Source organism: Misgurnus anguillicaudatus, chromosome 14 (assembly GCF_027580225.2).
Source record: "Misgurnus anguillicaudatus chromosome 14, ASM2758022v2, whole genome shotgun sequence".
NCBI classification, from domain to species: Eukaryota; Metazoa; Chordata; class Actinopteri; order Cypriniformes; family Cobitidae; genus Misgurnus; species Misgurnus anguillicaudatus.
The window spans coordinates 20,993,456-21,011,211 of NC_073350.2; the positions used below are offsets into that span (position 1 = coordinate 20,993,456).

At 37.8% G+C, this 17,756-nt stretch overlaps 1 protein-coding gene across 25 annotated transcripts in view; it reads left to right on the forward strand.

Annotated features, from left to right (window-relative positions):
• Positions 1 to 17,756, forward strand: part of nfasca (neurofascin homolog (chicken) a) — a 102,094-nt gene that overhangs the window by 35,876 nt on the left and 48,462 nt on the right. For 23 of the 25 annotated variants that reach the window (XM_073876045.1, XM_073876046.1, XM_073876052.1 and 20 more), the window contains exon 2: positions 8,995 to 9,050. The exons of the other annotated variants lie outside the window; for them this stretch is intronic. The gene's annotated coding sequence lies outside the window, so the exon portion shown is untranslated. The remainder of the gene's footprint in view (positions 1 to 8,994; positions 9,051 to 17,756) is intronic. 25 annotated transcript variants of the gene reach the window in all.

The following is a 17,756-nucleotide window of genomic DNA, read 5'->3' on the forward strand; positions in this document are numbered from 1 at the left end:
CGCACCCTCACAGGCTTAAGTATATTTCGCATTTCCTCAATTTTGATTCGTTCTTAACCATTAGTGTTGCTTGAGGCTGTCAAAGTGTGTTTTATGGCTGCTGGCTGACATAGGGTGATAAAATTGCTACTTTAGCATCTCTAGCGTGAAGAAATAATCCACACGTCTCCTGTTACTGAATTGATCAGGTTGTTTTACATTTCAGGATGTGTCATGCCTATAAAATACACCAATGTTAATAGGAATAAATTTTAGAGCACAGTTTATGTGTTTACAAAGCACTGGTCTGAATTATGACCTCATACAGACCCTAAAGGAAATAGTTAAAGGTGAAACAGACATGAAGTTTAACAGAGGATGACAAAGAATTCTGATTCATCAGCCATCATTTCAATACATCCAGTATGGTTTTAGTCTTTAGATCAGACAGAACCCCATACTGGGTGAATCTTGAGGCTTTAGATTTTAGCATAAGCCATAGTCTTAAGAAAGCCCAGCGATTATCATGCGCATATATTATTGTCAGTGCCTGAATGCACTGACTGCATTGACCCGGTGGCATTTGGATGGGGTTCAATCAGAATGGTAAGGGCAGGGATGGTCTCAACTGTACAAAGATCCTATTCCCTCGGCTTCATCCGTGCTTCAGGGGGCTGGAAAATAGCTTTGTGAACCTATTGGTAAACATCAGAGTAATTAGCTGTGTTTCTCAAGCATTGTCTCTTTGTCTGTGCTGTATGTGAATATGATTAAAAAATGTGTTTGTTTGAAGCATGTGTTTAGTGTGATGGGTTCTTTAAACAAAGCAGCATACCGCCACTCTTCAGAATCAGAATCTTGTTTTCTAGTAAAATATTTAAATGCCTTTGAGGGGCAAAGATGTAAAATAATGAGTTGTTTTCGTTTAAAATATCTCCCCATTGACAAAGGGGGAAAACAAAACAAAGGTGAAAAGACAAGATGCATGGACACACATACTTATATACATTGCCTGAAAGAAATGGTCAATATGGTCCCAAGCTGTCACTGAGGCAGTACCTTTTAAAAAGGTCCATTTAGGTACAGAAATGTATACATTTGGTATAAAATATGTACGTTTGAGGTAGTAATATGGGTGATTCTCACGAAATCCAGACTTAGAAGGTGTCCAGCATCAAATTTTTTTTAAAAAGCCCTTAAAGCCAATTTTTTTGCACATATAAGATTAAGGTCTGAACTTACTATAACCATTCTTTTTAGAGGATTTAATACGATTTTTTAGATTATCATTATCAAAAATTATCATTACCGCAACATGATATTACATTAAATATTATGCATTTACAATCTCATGTTTCAGTAATGAGAACTAAAAAGTTGTCTAGGTACTATGACAAACAAAATTTCAACTTTTATCTGGAGAGAAAATGTGAGTTCATTGAGGGCTTAAACAATGATTGAAAATTGTTGCGGAGGATGAGAATTTTTTTCTTGGACACATTTATATTCCTTATTATTGTCTCTACATTTACCAATGATCACCAAATACCACATGTTTCTTTACTGTAAATGTTTATTGTATAACATGCACTGAAGCTTTTTATTTTTTAGATTTTTAATTATAAATATTGCCATGTCAAAGAACCCAAATCCAGTCATGGACACGTTGCGGTAATGAAAATGTTCCCCTTAAATGTGGAAAAAACAACAAAATTGGTTTGTACGATGTCATTTGAAATCATGTGCAAAATAGTACGTGAAGAGATGTTTGTACTATGCTACTTATTTTGATACTCTTACTTTGCATTTACTTTTTTTATCAAAATGTTTCATGACACCTCATAAGCCTAATTTCGCGAGAATCACCCATATGCTTTTTTGCAGTACAGTATCAAGATTTTTATTAGGAATGACTGAGGTTAAAACATCTTCTTTGTCTTTATGTGAAGGGACATGTCCTGTCCACCTCATTTGTTGGCTGATTTTCTCTGTTACAATGGCAGCGTGCGTCCAGAATAATCGCAAAAGGAAGAAAAGCCAGCCCTCCTAAATTAGCTGCAGGGGCGTTTCTTGTACTTGTTATTGTGCAGTGGATAGATTTCTGAGCTTTAATTAATGGATTTGTCAGCAGCTCATCACCCTGAACCCCCCTCCTCTATCACACACACCAACACACACATGCAAATTCAATCAAACACACACACACAGATTCATACACGTACGCTTCTTATCATTTGCCAGCGAGCGGGGGTCCCTGGAGACTGAATTCACACCCTTCACACTATCCACCAATCCCGCCTTATGATAAGTGTGAACTATGAAAGAGGAGAGAGACCCTGAAAAAGGCAAAGACATGGAGGGGTGGGGTCACGTGTCACTGGAGGAGGGATGGCACAGCTAGGACCATTACAAGATCCAGAATGCATTTAATCACCATGGTAACCTCAGGCAGATGGACCCGTCCAGGAAATGAGTCCTGGCAGCTATTTTTGTCACTCTAGCTAACTTCTGTGTGTCTTACCTTTGTTTTAAAGAGAAAGGAAATGAAAGATTTTAAATGCTTTTGTGAAATCACTAAATAAAATCTGTTTGTGATATACAGTACTGTGCAAAGGTCTTAGGCCACCATGCCAAAATTAGATTTGTTGTTTTTGCAATGTTATAGTGATCATATATAATTGTTTCTCAGTCTCTTTAATAGAATACATCCAGAAAATACAGGAAATGTGTATATAGTATTAAAACTAGTAAACTCCCTTTCGACTTGAGTAAAAGCAGGAAACTGCAGGATCTCTTAAACCTAAATAAAATTAAATCCTAATTTCTAATTTTAATTGTTTTGCTTTATTCTGCTTAAAAAACGCTCAAGATGTGTTTGGTGCCAAGAGAGGTCACACTAAACACCGTCGATGCCTAAAGAAGACATTTAGTCCTGAAAATGTAATTTTGTGTAGGACATATTTCCTGTATTTTCTGTTTGTATCTTAATAAAATAGATTGAAAAATAAATATGGATCGACATTAAAACTTCTTAAAGACAAGTCTGGTGGTGGTGGCCTAAGACTTTTGCACAGTACTGTACATCCACTCATGTGCCGTACAATTTTGTCACCTGGATTATAAAAGGACCAATATATCCGCATTTTTTGGCCGTTGTGACATCACATTAACAAGAGAATGTCTAATGAGACTGCTATGATTTAATGGGCATTAAAAAGGAGGAATGGGTGATTTTTTTGTCATTGTAGGGTGGTTGTGTTCACACACTGCCAACACACATTTATGTCCAAACACATTGTAAAAGTGGATTTTGCACAATATGGGCCCTTTAAAAGTTGTTTATGCGAGTTAATTTTGAACTCAGGACTGTTCAAATCAAATCAGGAATCATTGTGTTATTTTATCTAGGACAATGATTCTCAAAGTCGAAGATTGCGTTCTTCGAAAGGATATCGTCTTTACAGGGACAAAAGAATGCATCCTTTGAAGGATTTGAAGGATGCAGTCTTCGAAGGACTCAGTCTTTGAAGGATGCAGTGGCGTCCTTCATATGTCTCAGTTTTCAAATGATGCAACCTCCGAAGGTTGCATCCTTCAAAGGATGCACTCAGTCTTCAAAGAATGCAGTCTCTGAAGGTCGCATCCTTTAAAGGACTCGACTCCTTAAAGTGCGTCCATCCTTCACAAATTAAATCCAAACGGCTCCAGGATGATAAATAAAGGTCTTCTGAGGGTAATCCGTGCGGTGTTGTTGTAGAAATGTCCATATTTAAAACTTTATTAACGAAAACAAATACCTTCCGGTAGCGCCGCCATCTTAGACTCCTTTGTATTCAGGAGAGAGTATTAGCGTAGTGTACGCACTTTTCTTAGTGACGTATGACAAATTCGGAGGGCGGGGGCACAGAGCAGCAGCAGAGTAGCCTCCGTAAGCTGCGTAAAGTTATGATCTTGAATGCGGACGCGACTAAGATGGCGGCGGATGGATTTATTTTGTGAAGGATGGACGCAATTTTTTGGACTTGAAGGTCGTGGACCCCGTAACTTCACATTTAATTAACTGAAAGATCTAAAACATTTTCTAAACTATCCGAAAATGTGTTTGTCTGAAAAACGATGGACATCTTGTGGGTGAGTAAATCATGGGTTTAATATCAGTTTTGGTCGAACTATCCCTTTAATGTTGGTCAATGTGGTACATGGAGAGCCGAATATTTTCTGAGATGGTAATTGGTGTAAAAGTTTGAGAACCACTGATCTAGGGGGATGAGAAAGGGGTTAACGTTTCCCCACCTCTAAAATCAATGTGGTAAATATGGAGGTTAAGCGATATATATTAGTGATCTGGAAATCCACTCTAATCTTGTGAATAGCAGTGGGTATATTATCAGTCTGACACGTTAAACTGGAATCATTCTGCATTAAATATTCATTACTGGCCTATTTTTGACCTCTCTACTTCTATACATATAGGAGACATACAGTATTCTCTGGTTTCTGACTAGCTGTTTCAAATCAAAATGCTTAAAATGAAAAGATTCATGATCTATTTGAGCATTGAGTATGTTTTGAGCAGTTCATTTCAGTAGCACACAGCTGTTTACCTTTAATGAACGTTTATTACTTAGTATCCCGGCAACAGTGCACAGGTGCAGAATACATCGATTTAGTTTTCATTTTACATTTTGGATGCTTTAATAGGCCTGTCATTAGGTCTTAAAAGAGGTTGTGCATTTTGGTTATTTTCTTTCTTTTCGATTTGAAACACACACACACACACACACACACACACACACACACACACACACACACACACACACACACACACACACACACACACACACATACACACACGTTGGCTTGGTAATAGACATACTAACCCCCCCTGGGACAAGCTTCCCACTGCGAAACACATACACACACACACCTCACCCGATGCTGTTGCTAAGCAGCCCTAGCGACCAAGTTGTATATTATTGGCCGGTGTCTCATGCAAGCAGAGCACACAGGAAATGATGTGCAGTTTGGGTAGCTTTTGTGCTTTTAAACTAAGGAAAGAAATGGGTTTTTGATAAAAGGCAATAAAGGTATATTAAAATCTGTTTAAATTGATTACTGAGCTTGTTTTGAGAGAGAGCTGGGTTTAGGTGTGTGCTCGGGGCTTTGTTTTCTGCCCACCTTTCACAGTCACTCTCAAAGCACAAATTCATCTCCTCTTATCCAGTTACAGGAGAGCCACATGGCAAAACAGATTTTTGTAATCCAGTATAGCAGAATGAATGAGTTAAATATGAAATGAATAAAATACTTATTCTTCTCATTTGAATAAATATTAAAGATTTTATTTGGATAAATAATAAATTAAACAATTAAAATGAATAAATGAGTAAAGATTAGGCACAATCCAATTTCACATTTAAAGCAAATAGACTGATGCTGTGCTGAAGGGATGTAGGCAGGTGGTCTTCTTTAAGGCTAAAGGAGAGAAAGGGGGTCTTAAATATTTCAGTTGTGGCACAGCAGCATGTTTTCCACTTGAACTAATGGGATAAAAAAGGCAGTCCTGTATATCGATTGTGTCCACAGGGGAAATCCTGCTTTAAAAAATGAAAAAGCACATGTATGTGATGAGCTAATGAGCATTTTAAGATGTCTGTAATGATACTGACCCTTTGAAGACCATCAGGTTGTTTTTAACCGTCACAGTCAATAATTAGTTTTAATTTGGTCCCTGCAATCAGAGCATCGTGACCCAGATTTTATCCTTGCCGTGAGGATTCCCCTCATCCTACAGTACCTTGAGTAGAGTAGGTCAGCATCTGGCAGTGAAAAATCCCGACCCTGCTCGACTCTAATGTGCAGAAGGATATGGGTTATAAAATTCACAAAGAATAAGTTGCAAGCCAATATGATAGTGCTGATTTTAGTGTTTTATACACTAAAGAAACATTGCACATCAGGTGACATTGCAAACACGCTCAACTCACAAACAGCACAGGATCATTCTCAAATGTTTGTAAGCAGACTTTTATTACCTGGCATACTTTAGTGGGTTTGTAGATAATGATGCTAAAACTTTGATCCAGACACTTGAAACAGCTCTTTAAAAATGGTGAATGTTTTCTTTGCAATTTGCATATCTGGATTTATTTATCGTTCGACCTTCATTGTTTAATTTATTTGCCATGGTAAGGATGACTAGCCTGGCTAACACGAGTCTCTTAGAGAATAAGAAGTGGTCTTGGAACCACATGCTAACTTTCTCGTATTTGAGGCGTGGTTTACGAATGCTCAGAGACGTTTATTGGACGCTACTAATGTCTATCAAAATGTGTCTGTACGTAGCTCATAGCCAATCGTTTCAATTATATCAGATGACGTATATAGAGCGACATAAATTCAAGCGTCAACAACTTTTATCGGGTAGGCTACGTGTGCATACAGCTGAAAGCTATCCAACTAAAACAATAGCTGTATATTGAAAATGAAAAGCAATACAACTTAGTGGCACTGTGACAAGCACAGTAGGTAGACTACAGGCATAACGAACGATCAATATGGTATTAATAAATACCACTTACCATTTATAAATTAAATGGACTTCGTCGATGACGATGCCTAGCAGGTTGGTCCTGTAAAACTCTGTGGCTATCATGTCTTGCTATATCCAAACATCCTTCTTGGATATAAAAATAGTTTAACGCCAAAAGTTGCTCTTTTTAAAGATAAACTTGCATTCAAACTACTAAGAACACTATCTAAGACTGCATCGAAAAGTAACTTCGCGTCTGCTGCCGTGTTGGATAAACAAAACTGCTTCGGTGTGTCGCATAGACGTCGTCATCGCCTTGCTGCCCCCTCCCCATTTTGTGATTGGTTCCCTATTTCAGGGGAAAAATTGGTCCATGGTTTCCATGCTAGACTTGCAGCATGAATAAATTTGTGCGCAAGGCAGCATGGGGAAACCCAGGCTAAAGGATGACAGTAACTTCAAGCAATGTGGTCTTGTTTTAGTGTATTTATTCTCTAGTTAAACTGGATTATAAGTTGTTATTAAAAAGATGCAGGTGTCTGCACTCAGATCGTTTTTTTTTTTTTTTTTTGGAGAGAGTGTTTTGTTAAGGTGTAAATTATTTCTGGATTACCATCAGGTAATAATTGACAGCAGTAAGTGGGAAGAGGATAGAGACTTTCAAAGAAGGCGGGATTGATTTATTACTTCCTGTTTTCCTTAGGGCTACAGACATGCCTGTCTCACTCCATTCCTTTTCCAGCATCTTCATCTCTCCTCCTTCCTATCGCTTTCCACCAAACTCCTTTTCATTCTCCTCATCTGCACTCCTTTCGCTCCCCTACCCTCTCCCTGTGCCACCCCCTCCTCACATTGTTCCCTGCATCCTCCCTCCTGGTATAACTAGGTCATTCTGCAACATTGAGCCATCGCTCCTGCCAACTATAATGTCTACACGACTCTGCACACTTCTCTCCATCTTCCTGTCCCTGAGGTCTGTTTTGTGCATTCAGTTTATGCTCCTGTTTTTCTCACCTGTCTAACAGCATGCCGGTTTTGAACGACATGAGAAAATAATGGCAAAATTTCCATTTATTTTTAAACTGTACCTTCAATTCAAAGCAAATAGAGTTACATGGACGATCAATAACCTCATGACTGTTCTGCCCATCTGAGGAGGAAGTTATTACTATGGCCTTCTGACCTGTAAAGCCTAACAGGATCTCGTAATGGACAAAGTCAGAGGTCAGGCAGGAAGTGTAGTCCTATGGGAGCAGGTGCTGCTGCACAGTACGAGACATGCTGTAGACCTGGGCTTCTCAAACCTGTCCTGAGGACCCCTTGTCCTGCACATTTTGTACATGTGCCTCATACGACACACCTGATTTAGGGCTTGCAGTCTCTACTAATGCGCTGATGAGTTAAATCAGACGTGACTATAGGGGTCCTCCAGGACAGGAGATCCCCTGCTCTAGACAAGCAATAGATGTAAACCAGAAGCATGTTGCCATAATCTAATAAATGTGTGAGGGAGGCTGGAAAACCTTCTGTTAACTCCTGAGAGAGATTCAGCAAAATGAAAGCAAAAGGCTGTGTGTTTCTAATTTTAAACTTGGTTTTTAAAGGAGCAGTTTGCTTAAATATGAAAAATAATCTCTTATAATATACACCCACATGTCATCCTAGATGTACCTGACTTTATTTCTTCATTAAAAGAGTAAATGTCATTAAGCTTTTGTGGGTCTCATATACAAAGCTCCAAAAAGTTTGTTTGCGCATATATTTGTGTTTGTATTGTGTGTAATTATCATCTACACTCACCATTTTAGTACAGTGAACTCATTGTCATGTTCAAGAAACCAATTTGAAATGATTTGAGCTTTGTGACATGGTGCATTATCCTGCTGGAAGTAGTCATCAGAGGATGAATACATGGTGGTCATAAAGGGATGGACATGGTCAGAAACAATGCTCAGGTAGGCCGTGGCATTTAAACGATGCCCAATTGGCAATTACCATAAGAAAAGACGTCAGCAAGACTCGCTCTGCATTTATTAACACTTCATCCATCTCTGTGTATTAGCCACATCTCTCTCTCTCTAATTTCCCCTAACTCAGGTCAGCAAAGGCTTTGTAGTATCTTTGTTTGACAGAGGTCAAGGTCCCAGGTTTTTAAAGTTCAAGATGATACAGTGCCATGTGTCCACTACACTGTGATTTCACTGGACCACAGATGGTGAATACTAAAATGGTGTGCTTCAGTGAAATCTAATGCCTTCCCTTACAGTAAAGCATCTCATGTCTGCAGACAGGGGCTGAAAGCTGTAAGACAAGTTCAATAAAATGTTTGCTACCATATAGGAAGTCAATGATATGTAGGCACATAATTACATTAGATCAGTATTACGTACACTACAATATACTCCATTTTGTAGATTTACAGATCAAACATTTATGGCATGTTTGGAAATGATAATTGATCTTGTTTTTCTGTCCTTTTTTAGGTCTTAAAAGTCTCACCAACAGTCCTGAAATTGGCCTCATTTTCCAACACGTTTGTGTAAGTTTTTGTTTATTAACTTGATGACATAAGAGCTGTTAAAATTGTGATAACACTTATATAAAGCATGTATACTATAGCTTAGTGATGGGGAATTTCTCTTTAAGCATGCCCTCAGGTAAGATGAGTGTAATGTTTTTAGCATCTATTGAAAACGTAGTGTTAAAACATGCATATGGTTCTTGTAAGTGACAGCTGTAGGGGCATCTCATCCAGTATCCTCAGTATAGCAGAGGGGTGCCTGAGGAAGAGCGACGTGTCTGAGGCGCAGCTCCACTGAGAGTAATTGGCTGTGATGGGCATGCCAGTATTTATAGAGCAGGAGTTTGGGTAATGTATGTGTGCAAGGTTTTGGATGAGAGGATTGCCTGGGGCTGTACTACACTCAGCACACTAGGGACACAACACGAGCGATGTAACCCAGCCTGCTGGAACTTCAGCTTGCAGTGACACCAAGGACATTTGCCCTTACAGTGACATTTCGTTTTTAGAGATGTGCGTCAAGTAGCTTTAACCAGCCATTAAAGCTGCATATAATAGACATTGATGCATATCTGATTTACTGTACCTTCACTTAAGACCTATTGTATTTACAGTAACCTTCCAAGATGCAGTAGGCTGTCCGTCAGCAAAGTGTTTTTAGAGCTATTAGTCCTTAGAGGATAAGTCAATTTTCTTAAAAAAAATCCAGATAATTTACTTACTACCATGTCATCCAAAATGTTGATCTCTTTCTTTGTTCAGTCGAGAAGAAATTATGTTTTTTGAGGAAAACATTCCAGGATTTTTCTCATTTTAATGTACTTTAATGGACTTAATGCAGTTTAAAATTGCAGTTTCAATGGACTCTAAACAATGCATAAGGGTCTTATCTAGCGGAACGATTGTCATTTTTGGCAAGAAAAATAAAAAATATGCACTTTTACGACAACTTCTCTTCTTCCTCCGGCTGTGTGACGTGCCAGCGCGACCTCATGTAATACATCATCACATCAAGAGGTCAAGGATGACGTATGTGAAACTATGCCCCAGTGTTTGTTTACAAGTGTGGAGAAAGAGGACCGTTCCGTTGTTGTATGTCGAATGGTACTAATTCATTTCTTTGTGTTAGTTTACTGTTTAAAAATGGTCCGCAAATGTGCGTTTCATATGTAACACGTGACCAAGTGTTGGGGTCCATTGAAGTCCATTAAAGTGAGAAAAATCCTGGAATGTTTTCCTCAAAAAAACATAATTTCTTCTCGACTGAACAGGGAGGGACATCAACATTTTGGATGACATGATGGTGAGTAAATTATCTCAATTTTTGTTTAAGAAAATTGACTAATCCTTTAAATATAAATAATAAATAAATAAAGAATATAAAATAATTAATATTCTTTAAAGATTTTATTGTATTTTTTTAATGTTTGTTAAAATTTCTAAGATGGAACTGCCAATACTCTACATGGGTGCCACATGCACACCTCAGATTTGAGGGTACTTATTCTGCTGAAGCCTTTATTGCGAAGAAGTGTAAATCCTTTACTGTACAGCTATAAAAAGGAAACTTTTGTTTACATGTATTGCAAACTAGGACAAATGTATTTATTTATTTATTTAATTAGCTGACGATTTCATCCAAAGCGCCTGACAATGGCTATATATGTCAGAGGTCGCACCCCTCTGGAGGAACTAGAGGTTAAGTGTCTTGCTCAGGGACACAATGGTGTGTCACACTGGATTCGAACCCGAGTCTTTCACACCGAAGGCGTTTGTCTTCTCCACTGCGCCATCACCACCTCCATAATTGTAAATACAGGAGACGCTCGGGTTATATAATTTATAACGTGCATTCGCCTCATTTTGCATAGGAATTATTTATACGATTTAATTCTTATTCATGTACCACCTTCACGATATGTTCAAAATTTCTTGCACAAAACAAACCTGGAATGTATGGCAAAGCTTACACAAGTCAATGAGGGATGACGGTGCTTTCATCCATTTGTATTGACCTTAAGCTCATTTGGGAAATGCTTTGTAAAAAAGTCTCTTCGCTGCAAAATGTATGCTTGAGATATCCCGAAATTACTTAGTTTAGACATGCACAGATAAACAAATATTAAGTTCCAGTGGATGTTATTAAAGTAAAATGGTATCAGATTTACAACCACACTGTTTTCTTTTTTTTTAAGCCAGCTTCCCATCCTCTTACCTCTTTCCCAGCCATTGACGAGTTATCTCGTCAATTAAGAGAAAACATTTCCCTGCCAATGATGCTTTCCTGACAAGTTTTTATGGTAATCTGTAATCCGCTATTATCCACTAGATGGCGCTCTTACCCAGTTTATTCAAAGCTGAAGCAAAAACAAATTCAACAACATTTTAAACTTCGTGAATGTTTTGATAATTCTTCTGAATCTGATCTCTAACAAAATTCATTTACAAAAATGCTATTATTTTAGCTTTTTGCTCAAAATGTGGTATTTTTAAAGAAACCTACCTATATTTACGAGATGATAAAAAGAGAACAAATGAAAATAGGATGAAACTTTTTTTTTCATTTTGTTTATAGCAGAGGGTATGTTCTTTCATTTGATATATTTTTATGTTTGTATATTTATAGAGGGATTTTTTCCTGGAAGGCATTTTGTGAAACTTTTGTGAAAATCACAAAAAAATGCTGAAGGGCAACTTTTTTTAAAAAGGCTGGCAGGGAATGAGCTAAACAGGAAATAGGCAGAGTCAAATGAAAGTTTAAATAAATGCTTTAATGTATCTGGATTATGTATGGTACCACAAACATCTTCAAAAACAAAACATGTCACGCTTGTCACTAAATTGGGGCTTCCAGTGGGTGCTGTGACCATCATGCATTAATAGTATGTGATAACCACGACCATTACCGAGTGAAGAGTCTGACATTATGCCCACCCACCCGCTTTGATGGATCTGAAGTGGGTTTCAGCACTATTATGTTGTTAATCATTGAAGCCTCACTCTCTTTGGCCTGCCTGGTTCTTGTAGTCCATCTGGTGTTAAAGCGTTACATCTGAATGTTTCTTTTGTTACAGTGTAAGTCAATAAGAGGTCTGCTGTAAAAATTTATAGTCGTTTCTTTGATCTGGTTGTTGACAAAGGATGCCAACTTAAAACATAAATGCATCTAGACATCCATGCAAAAAACATCAGAAAGCCAGTTTAATTACATGGCATTAATGAGTCCCAAAATGCAGCTGATGAGCTGATTTTAACATAATTAATTGTGAGGTCTTTACATTTACACAATTTAACTAGAGTAGGGACCCTAAATAACTGAGATAATGCTGATGATGCTATTCAAAGTAACTAACACTCGGTTTACTTACTGTACACTTTCTTTCAAAGCAAGAGAAATTTGGCCATACTTTAAACGAGGTATAGTATCAATTAAAGCAACACTAAAGAGTTTTTTTTGTACCTTAAAATAACATTTCCAAAAAAGTTCAGTCGTTCATTCACTCGAAACAGGGTGAACAGCACTTTCACATTTGCTTTGCAGCACTCTATCGGCCAAAACCGCACTAAAAAAGTTTCCAACCGTCGGGTCGCGGTCCTGTAGTTTTGAGTGAAAACTACTAAAACTTGCTTTACGGCAGACCTACAATCCAATCAGAGCCAGTTATGCTACAGTATTTATGACAGTGGTAATGGACAATTCCGCTTCTAACCTGTAGGGTGAGCAAAGAGCAAAAAATCTTTAGTGTTGCTTTAAAAGATACTGAATAAAGTATGACATATTTGTGCATGCTACATATATTTTTTACTTACTAGCCTGTTGTTTTATACATTTGGCCACATGCTAAAGCCAACTCCATCAAACTCAGTCATTTATGAGTCAAGTCTCCTATGCACTAAGCATTAACAGTGCTGTTTTGTATGTATAGAGTGGTTCCCATTGTAAAGCTTTTAATTTGGTTACTTATGAGATTGCATTTCAGTTAACATGGTTTCTTAGCAGGCAGCTCGCTAGGTTGTTGTATAGAGCCAATATGTTTTTACTATACGGCTATATACTATAGTTTGACTGCACTATAAGTCGCTTTGGACACAAGCATCTTCCAAATGTATAAATTTAAAGGTGCAGTGTGTAATTTTTAGAAGGATCTCTTGACAGAAATGCAAAATAATATACAAAACTATTATCAGGAGTCTATAAAGACCTTTTTATAATGAACTGTTATGTTTTTATTACCTTAGAATGAGACGTTTTTATCTACATACACAGAGGGTTCCCTTCAGTGATGCCACAGTTACTTTGAAAAAGTAATCTGATTACTGATTACTCCTTTAAAAAGTAACTAAGTTACTTTACAGATTACTTAATTTTAAAAGTAACTAAGTTAGATTACAAGTTACTTTGTTAGTTACATTCCAGTAGCTGCCAACACCCCCACTGCCTCAACATTAAAAATGACAACCGGTTTTGCCAACACTCACTTTATTGGAAGTGCATTTTTAACAGTAACGTCAACAATGTATCTCCTGACATTTTAAGTTGAACTGTTGTGTTTTAAAAAACTAAAAAAAATATATATTGTCTTTCTTGACTTCACTTAACATAAATAGGGGTGAGCAGGGGCCATTTTCAGAAAAACTTAATTTTAAAAGTTAATGTTTTAGACAGAGATATATTTTTGTTGTGGTCAATAACTCACAAGTGTGGTCTATCAAAACCAGCTGGAATTTTGAACAAATGTAAAACGACTTCAGTATAATTTCACTTTAAACAAGAGTAGTGAATTGTTACTTTTGACCTTGACAGCAGGGACGAAAGTAACACACAGGTGGGTAAAAGTAACACAACAAAACATGATAGATTTTTGTGTTACACTTGTTTTTATTAAATATATATTACTATGACCTCTTTAATATGTAACTGCAAACTTATTTTGTCATTTATCTTTGTAAAAAATAATTAAATTACATTTTTATTTTAAATTTCAGTTTTATCAAATGTTTCAAAAGCAACCAACAGTACAAACTTAAATTGCTGAGACTAAAAAAAAATTCAATAGTTTGAACACTATGAAAATAAAATTAAATCAAATTAGAATAATATCATTTTTTACCATATTATACACAGTATTAGCAGCGGGACAAAACTAACAAGTGTTACTTTTGACCCGACAGGATCTACTTACTCTATAAACTCGACTTACTTTTATTTTGAAAAACTGAGAAGTCTTCAGGATGTTATATACCTTGTAGATTTATCAGTATTGTAACACATGAAACGAGAAAAACAACGCGTTGTAAGAAAAAAAGACCGCTTTTGGAATGTACTTATCATGGTTGAAAACACAGTTCTGGATCTACACGTGGAAATCGGTGAGTAAATAACGCGATATTTGTCAACTCTTTCAGAGGTTATGTGCTAATATGCTGTCATAGTGAGATGCAGACGCCACCAGGGCTCGCAGAAAATCGCTTTGTTACTTTCGTTCTTCAACTCTCCGACACTTACTGGTTTTGCACTGAAGTCCAGCTTTTGTTGTTTGGGTAGTGGATGACCTCCTGCTCACTGCTTCGCATCACCGGGTGGGACTTGCTCTTAGTTTGACTGTCTGCGCCGTGCCGCGACTCCAAATGTTATTTTTTATTTTTTATTTGAAGTAGTGTTTTTGTAGCTGCATCTCTCTTCTCTCTCCATTGTACGTTGTTTACGTTTGTGTCGCTTACACGTGACCTGAATTGTCCTCGTGCTGAAAACGTGACTTGTCGCACACCTGACTTCACTTCCCGAGACGCAAGAAGAAATAAACAAGAAAATATATATTTTACTAAGGAAAATTTCAAAAATAGTAACGCACAGTGACTTGGATAAGTAACTTTAATCTGATTACTGGTTTGGAAATATTAACGCGTTAGATTACTCGTTACTAAAAAAAGTGGTAAAATTAGAGTAACGCGTTACTAAGTAACGCGTTACCGGCATCACTGGTTCCCTTATGTGGAAGTCGCCATTTTGTGCCGCCATGTTTCTACAGAAGCCCTTAACAGACAAACTTTTTTTACTGAGTTGTCTCCATCAATTACATGTTTTTTTCAGTGGCGGGTACCATAGCTTCTTTATGCGTTTCAAAACAAGGGGTGAGCAGCGGACTGAGCCGTTGGTTGCAATTCGCAACCTCACCAGTAGATGCTGCTCAAATTTACACACTGCACCTTTAAAGCAATACAGAACAACAATAACATAAAACAGGTCAAACAAAAGGCAGCGATCAGACCCACTACAACTTTGTCTTGGACATGCAATGAAACCGATTCAAGATCACAGAAGGAATTGGCTCATTATACTATAATGTCTTTAATCTGAATATATGCAACAGTTCACCAAGCACGATGCACTTCATCGTACGTGTCTAAAGCTCAGTTTGTTTCCATTAGAATGAGGTGAAATTCTCAGTACGATGGGGGGAGACAGCAAATGCTAGCAGGGTTGCTAGAAGGGTTGTCTTTTTTCTGTACAGTATATGGGTTAGACTATTACTGTACCGACATTCAACATATTGGGAGTTTCAAAGGCAGCTTAGCCTGCCAAAGAAATCCTGCCAGTTTCATGCTCCCGGCGTTAGCGCTGTTTAAATGCATGTTTGTGTGTGCATGTATAGTATCAGGCTTTTTATCATAGGCAGTTGTGTTACCTTGACACCGAGATGTCAAAATGTTGGCAGTAAAGATACAGTAGCTGCTTGTAATCGTGCTTATGGGAATCCTGAATGCCGGAAGTAATTTTGGCTCTTTGAAAGTGAGCGAATGTGAAATAAAAGGATGCTGGGATCTCTCGGGTGACCGTGACCTCTCCGGCTGTATGTTTCTGGCTCCGTCCTCATCTTCTCTCCAGGCTTCAGACCGTCTCGCTTTCTAACCACCTGGACTCTGTTATGACGGGAGTCATGAGACGAATGAAGGGCGTTTTGGGTCGGGTTCACTGCACCCTGAAAATTGATTCTCATCCTCTCTCTCATTTCTTTTACAGAGATACCCTACAAAGTAGCTTCTGTGTGGTTAGTTTTTTGTTAGTAACATGTAGTGTAGCTAACCACATGGCTTAACAAATTAAGTAGCTTCTCTTAGATTGATACACATACTCATCTAGTCCAACATAGTATTAGAAGAGGAAAGTGTTTACCTCCTATGGTGTGGATTAGGTACTTTGGACACATGCAGCAGATGGTGTGTACTGTGTGTGTGTGTGTGTGTGTGTGTGTGTGTGTGTGTGATCATTATCATATTGGTATGAAGAAAGAATTCTGCTTTCATCTGTTTATTTCATTTCACATTAAATATTACAGAATATACAGTGTGTTATATCAGATTAATCAAACAACATACCAGATAAACAGACCACATGAATATCTAATATTTAAGCACATGGATCCACACACAGTATTGTGTTAGTAGAGCACAGTGAAAAAGTAGGCAGTGTAATTGGTTGGGGTATTATCCATGCTGCAACCATGTCCATGAAATTACATTTCTTAACGCAAAAAGACTCTTGCTTACCCAGACCACCCGAGGCGTGTCATTTTCAGGGGCACCACTTCTCATTTGCATAATAGAGGTATGATCACCTATTCCAATTGAATGGTATCTGCAGGGAGGGCCTGTTACTAACCTCCAGAGCGTGCATGTTATTATTCAAGGCATAGAGAGAGAGCACAGTAGATGGCATGCATGTTACATTATCAGTTCTGTACAGGCAGGATCTGACAGATGTACTGATGCAAAGACACACAGTCCAAACAACCTGATCTCATGGGGCTCAAGTCTAATTTTGTTTACACGGTCGAACTCACAGCCTTGCAAAGCGTAGTTTATTACATGTACGTGTAGACAGATGTTCATTCACATTGCAACAAAATACAATGCATCTCTTGGTCAAAATACTTCATTCTCCTGTACACGCATGTGCAACCTACGTGTAAAAAGTATGTGCAGTTACAAAAATCCGGTGGTGCACATGCAGTGCGTACTATTACGCATGTTAATTTCCTGTGATTTGAACCCTTTATGGATTTGACATTTCGTCTTGTCAGTGCCCACACCAAGAAAAAATGCCGACCAAAACTAGCCCTCAGTGTCTTAATCTGGTTTGGAGAGTGGTTTTGTTTTCATGTGCTGGTTTGTAAGCTTTATGTAGCGCCTTGATGCCATATATTAAGAATCTGCGAGAGGGCTAATGGCTCCAGGGAATGCTCATGGCAACTGTAAATGTAGGCCAGCTTAAACCCTCCACATACACACAACCCACTCCTGTAGTGGCGAATACACCTGCCACACGAAATCTGCATGCCATTTGAAGCTTTGAAAAAATATTTTTGTCTTTTTTTGCCTAGTTTTGCAATAATAAATAAGATAAATTTACTTGCAAAATTGATGGAAATATTAAGAATTCACTTAAGATAATAGATAGAAGTTGATTATTTACCCATGGGCACATTGTTTTGCATATATCTAACAAAATGAGATCAACTCCCCTAGAGTCAAACATCAGATTTGTACCTTTTTGGAATCCATTCAGCTGATCTCCGGGTCTGGCGGTACCACTTTTAGCATAGCTTAGCACAATCCATTAAATCTGATTAGACCATTAGCATTGCGCTAAAATATAACCAAAGAGTTTCGATATTTTTCCTATTTAAAACTTGACTCTTCTTTAGTTACATTGTGTACTAAGAA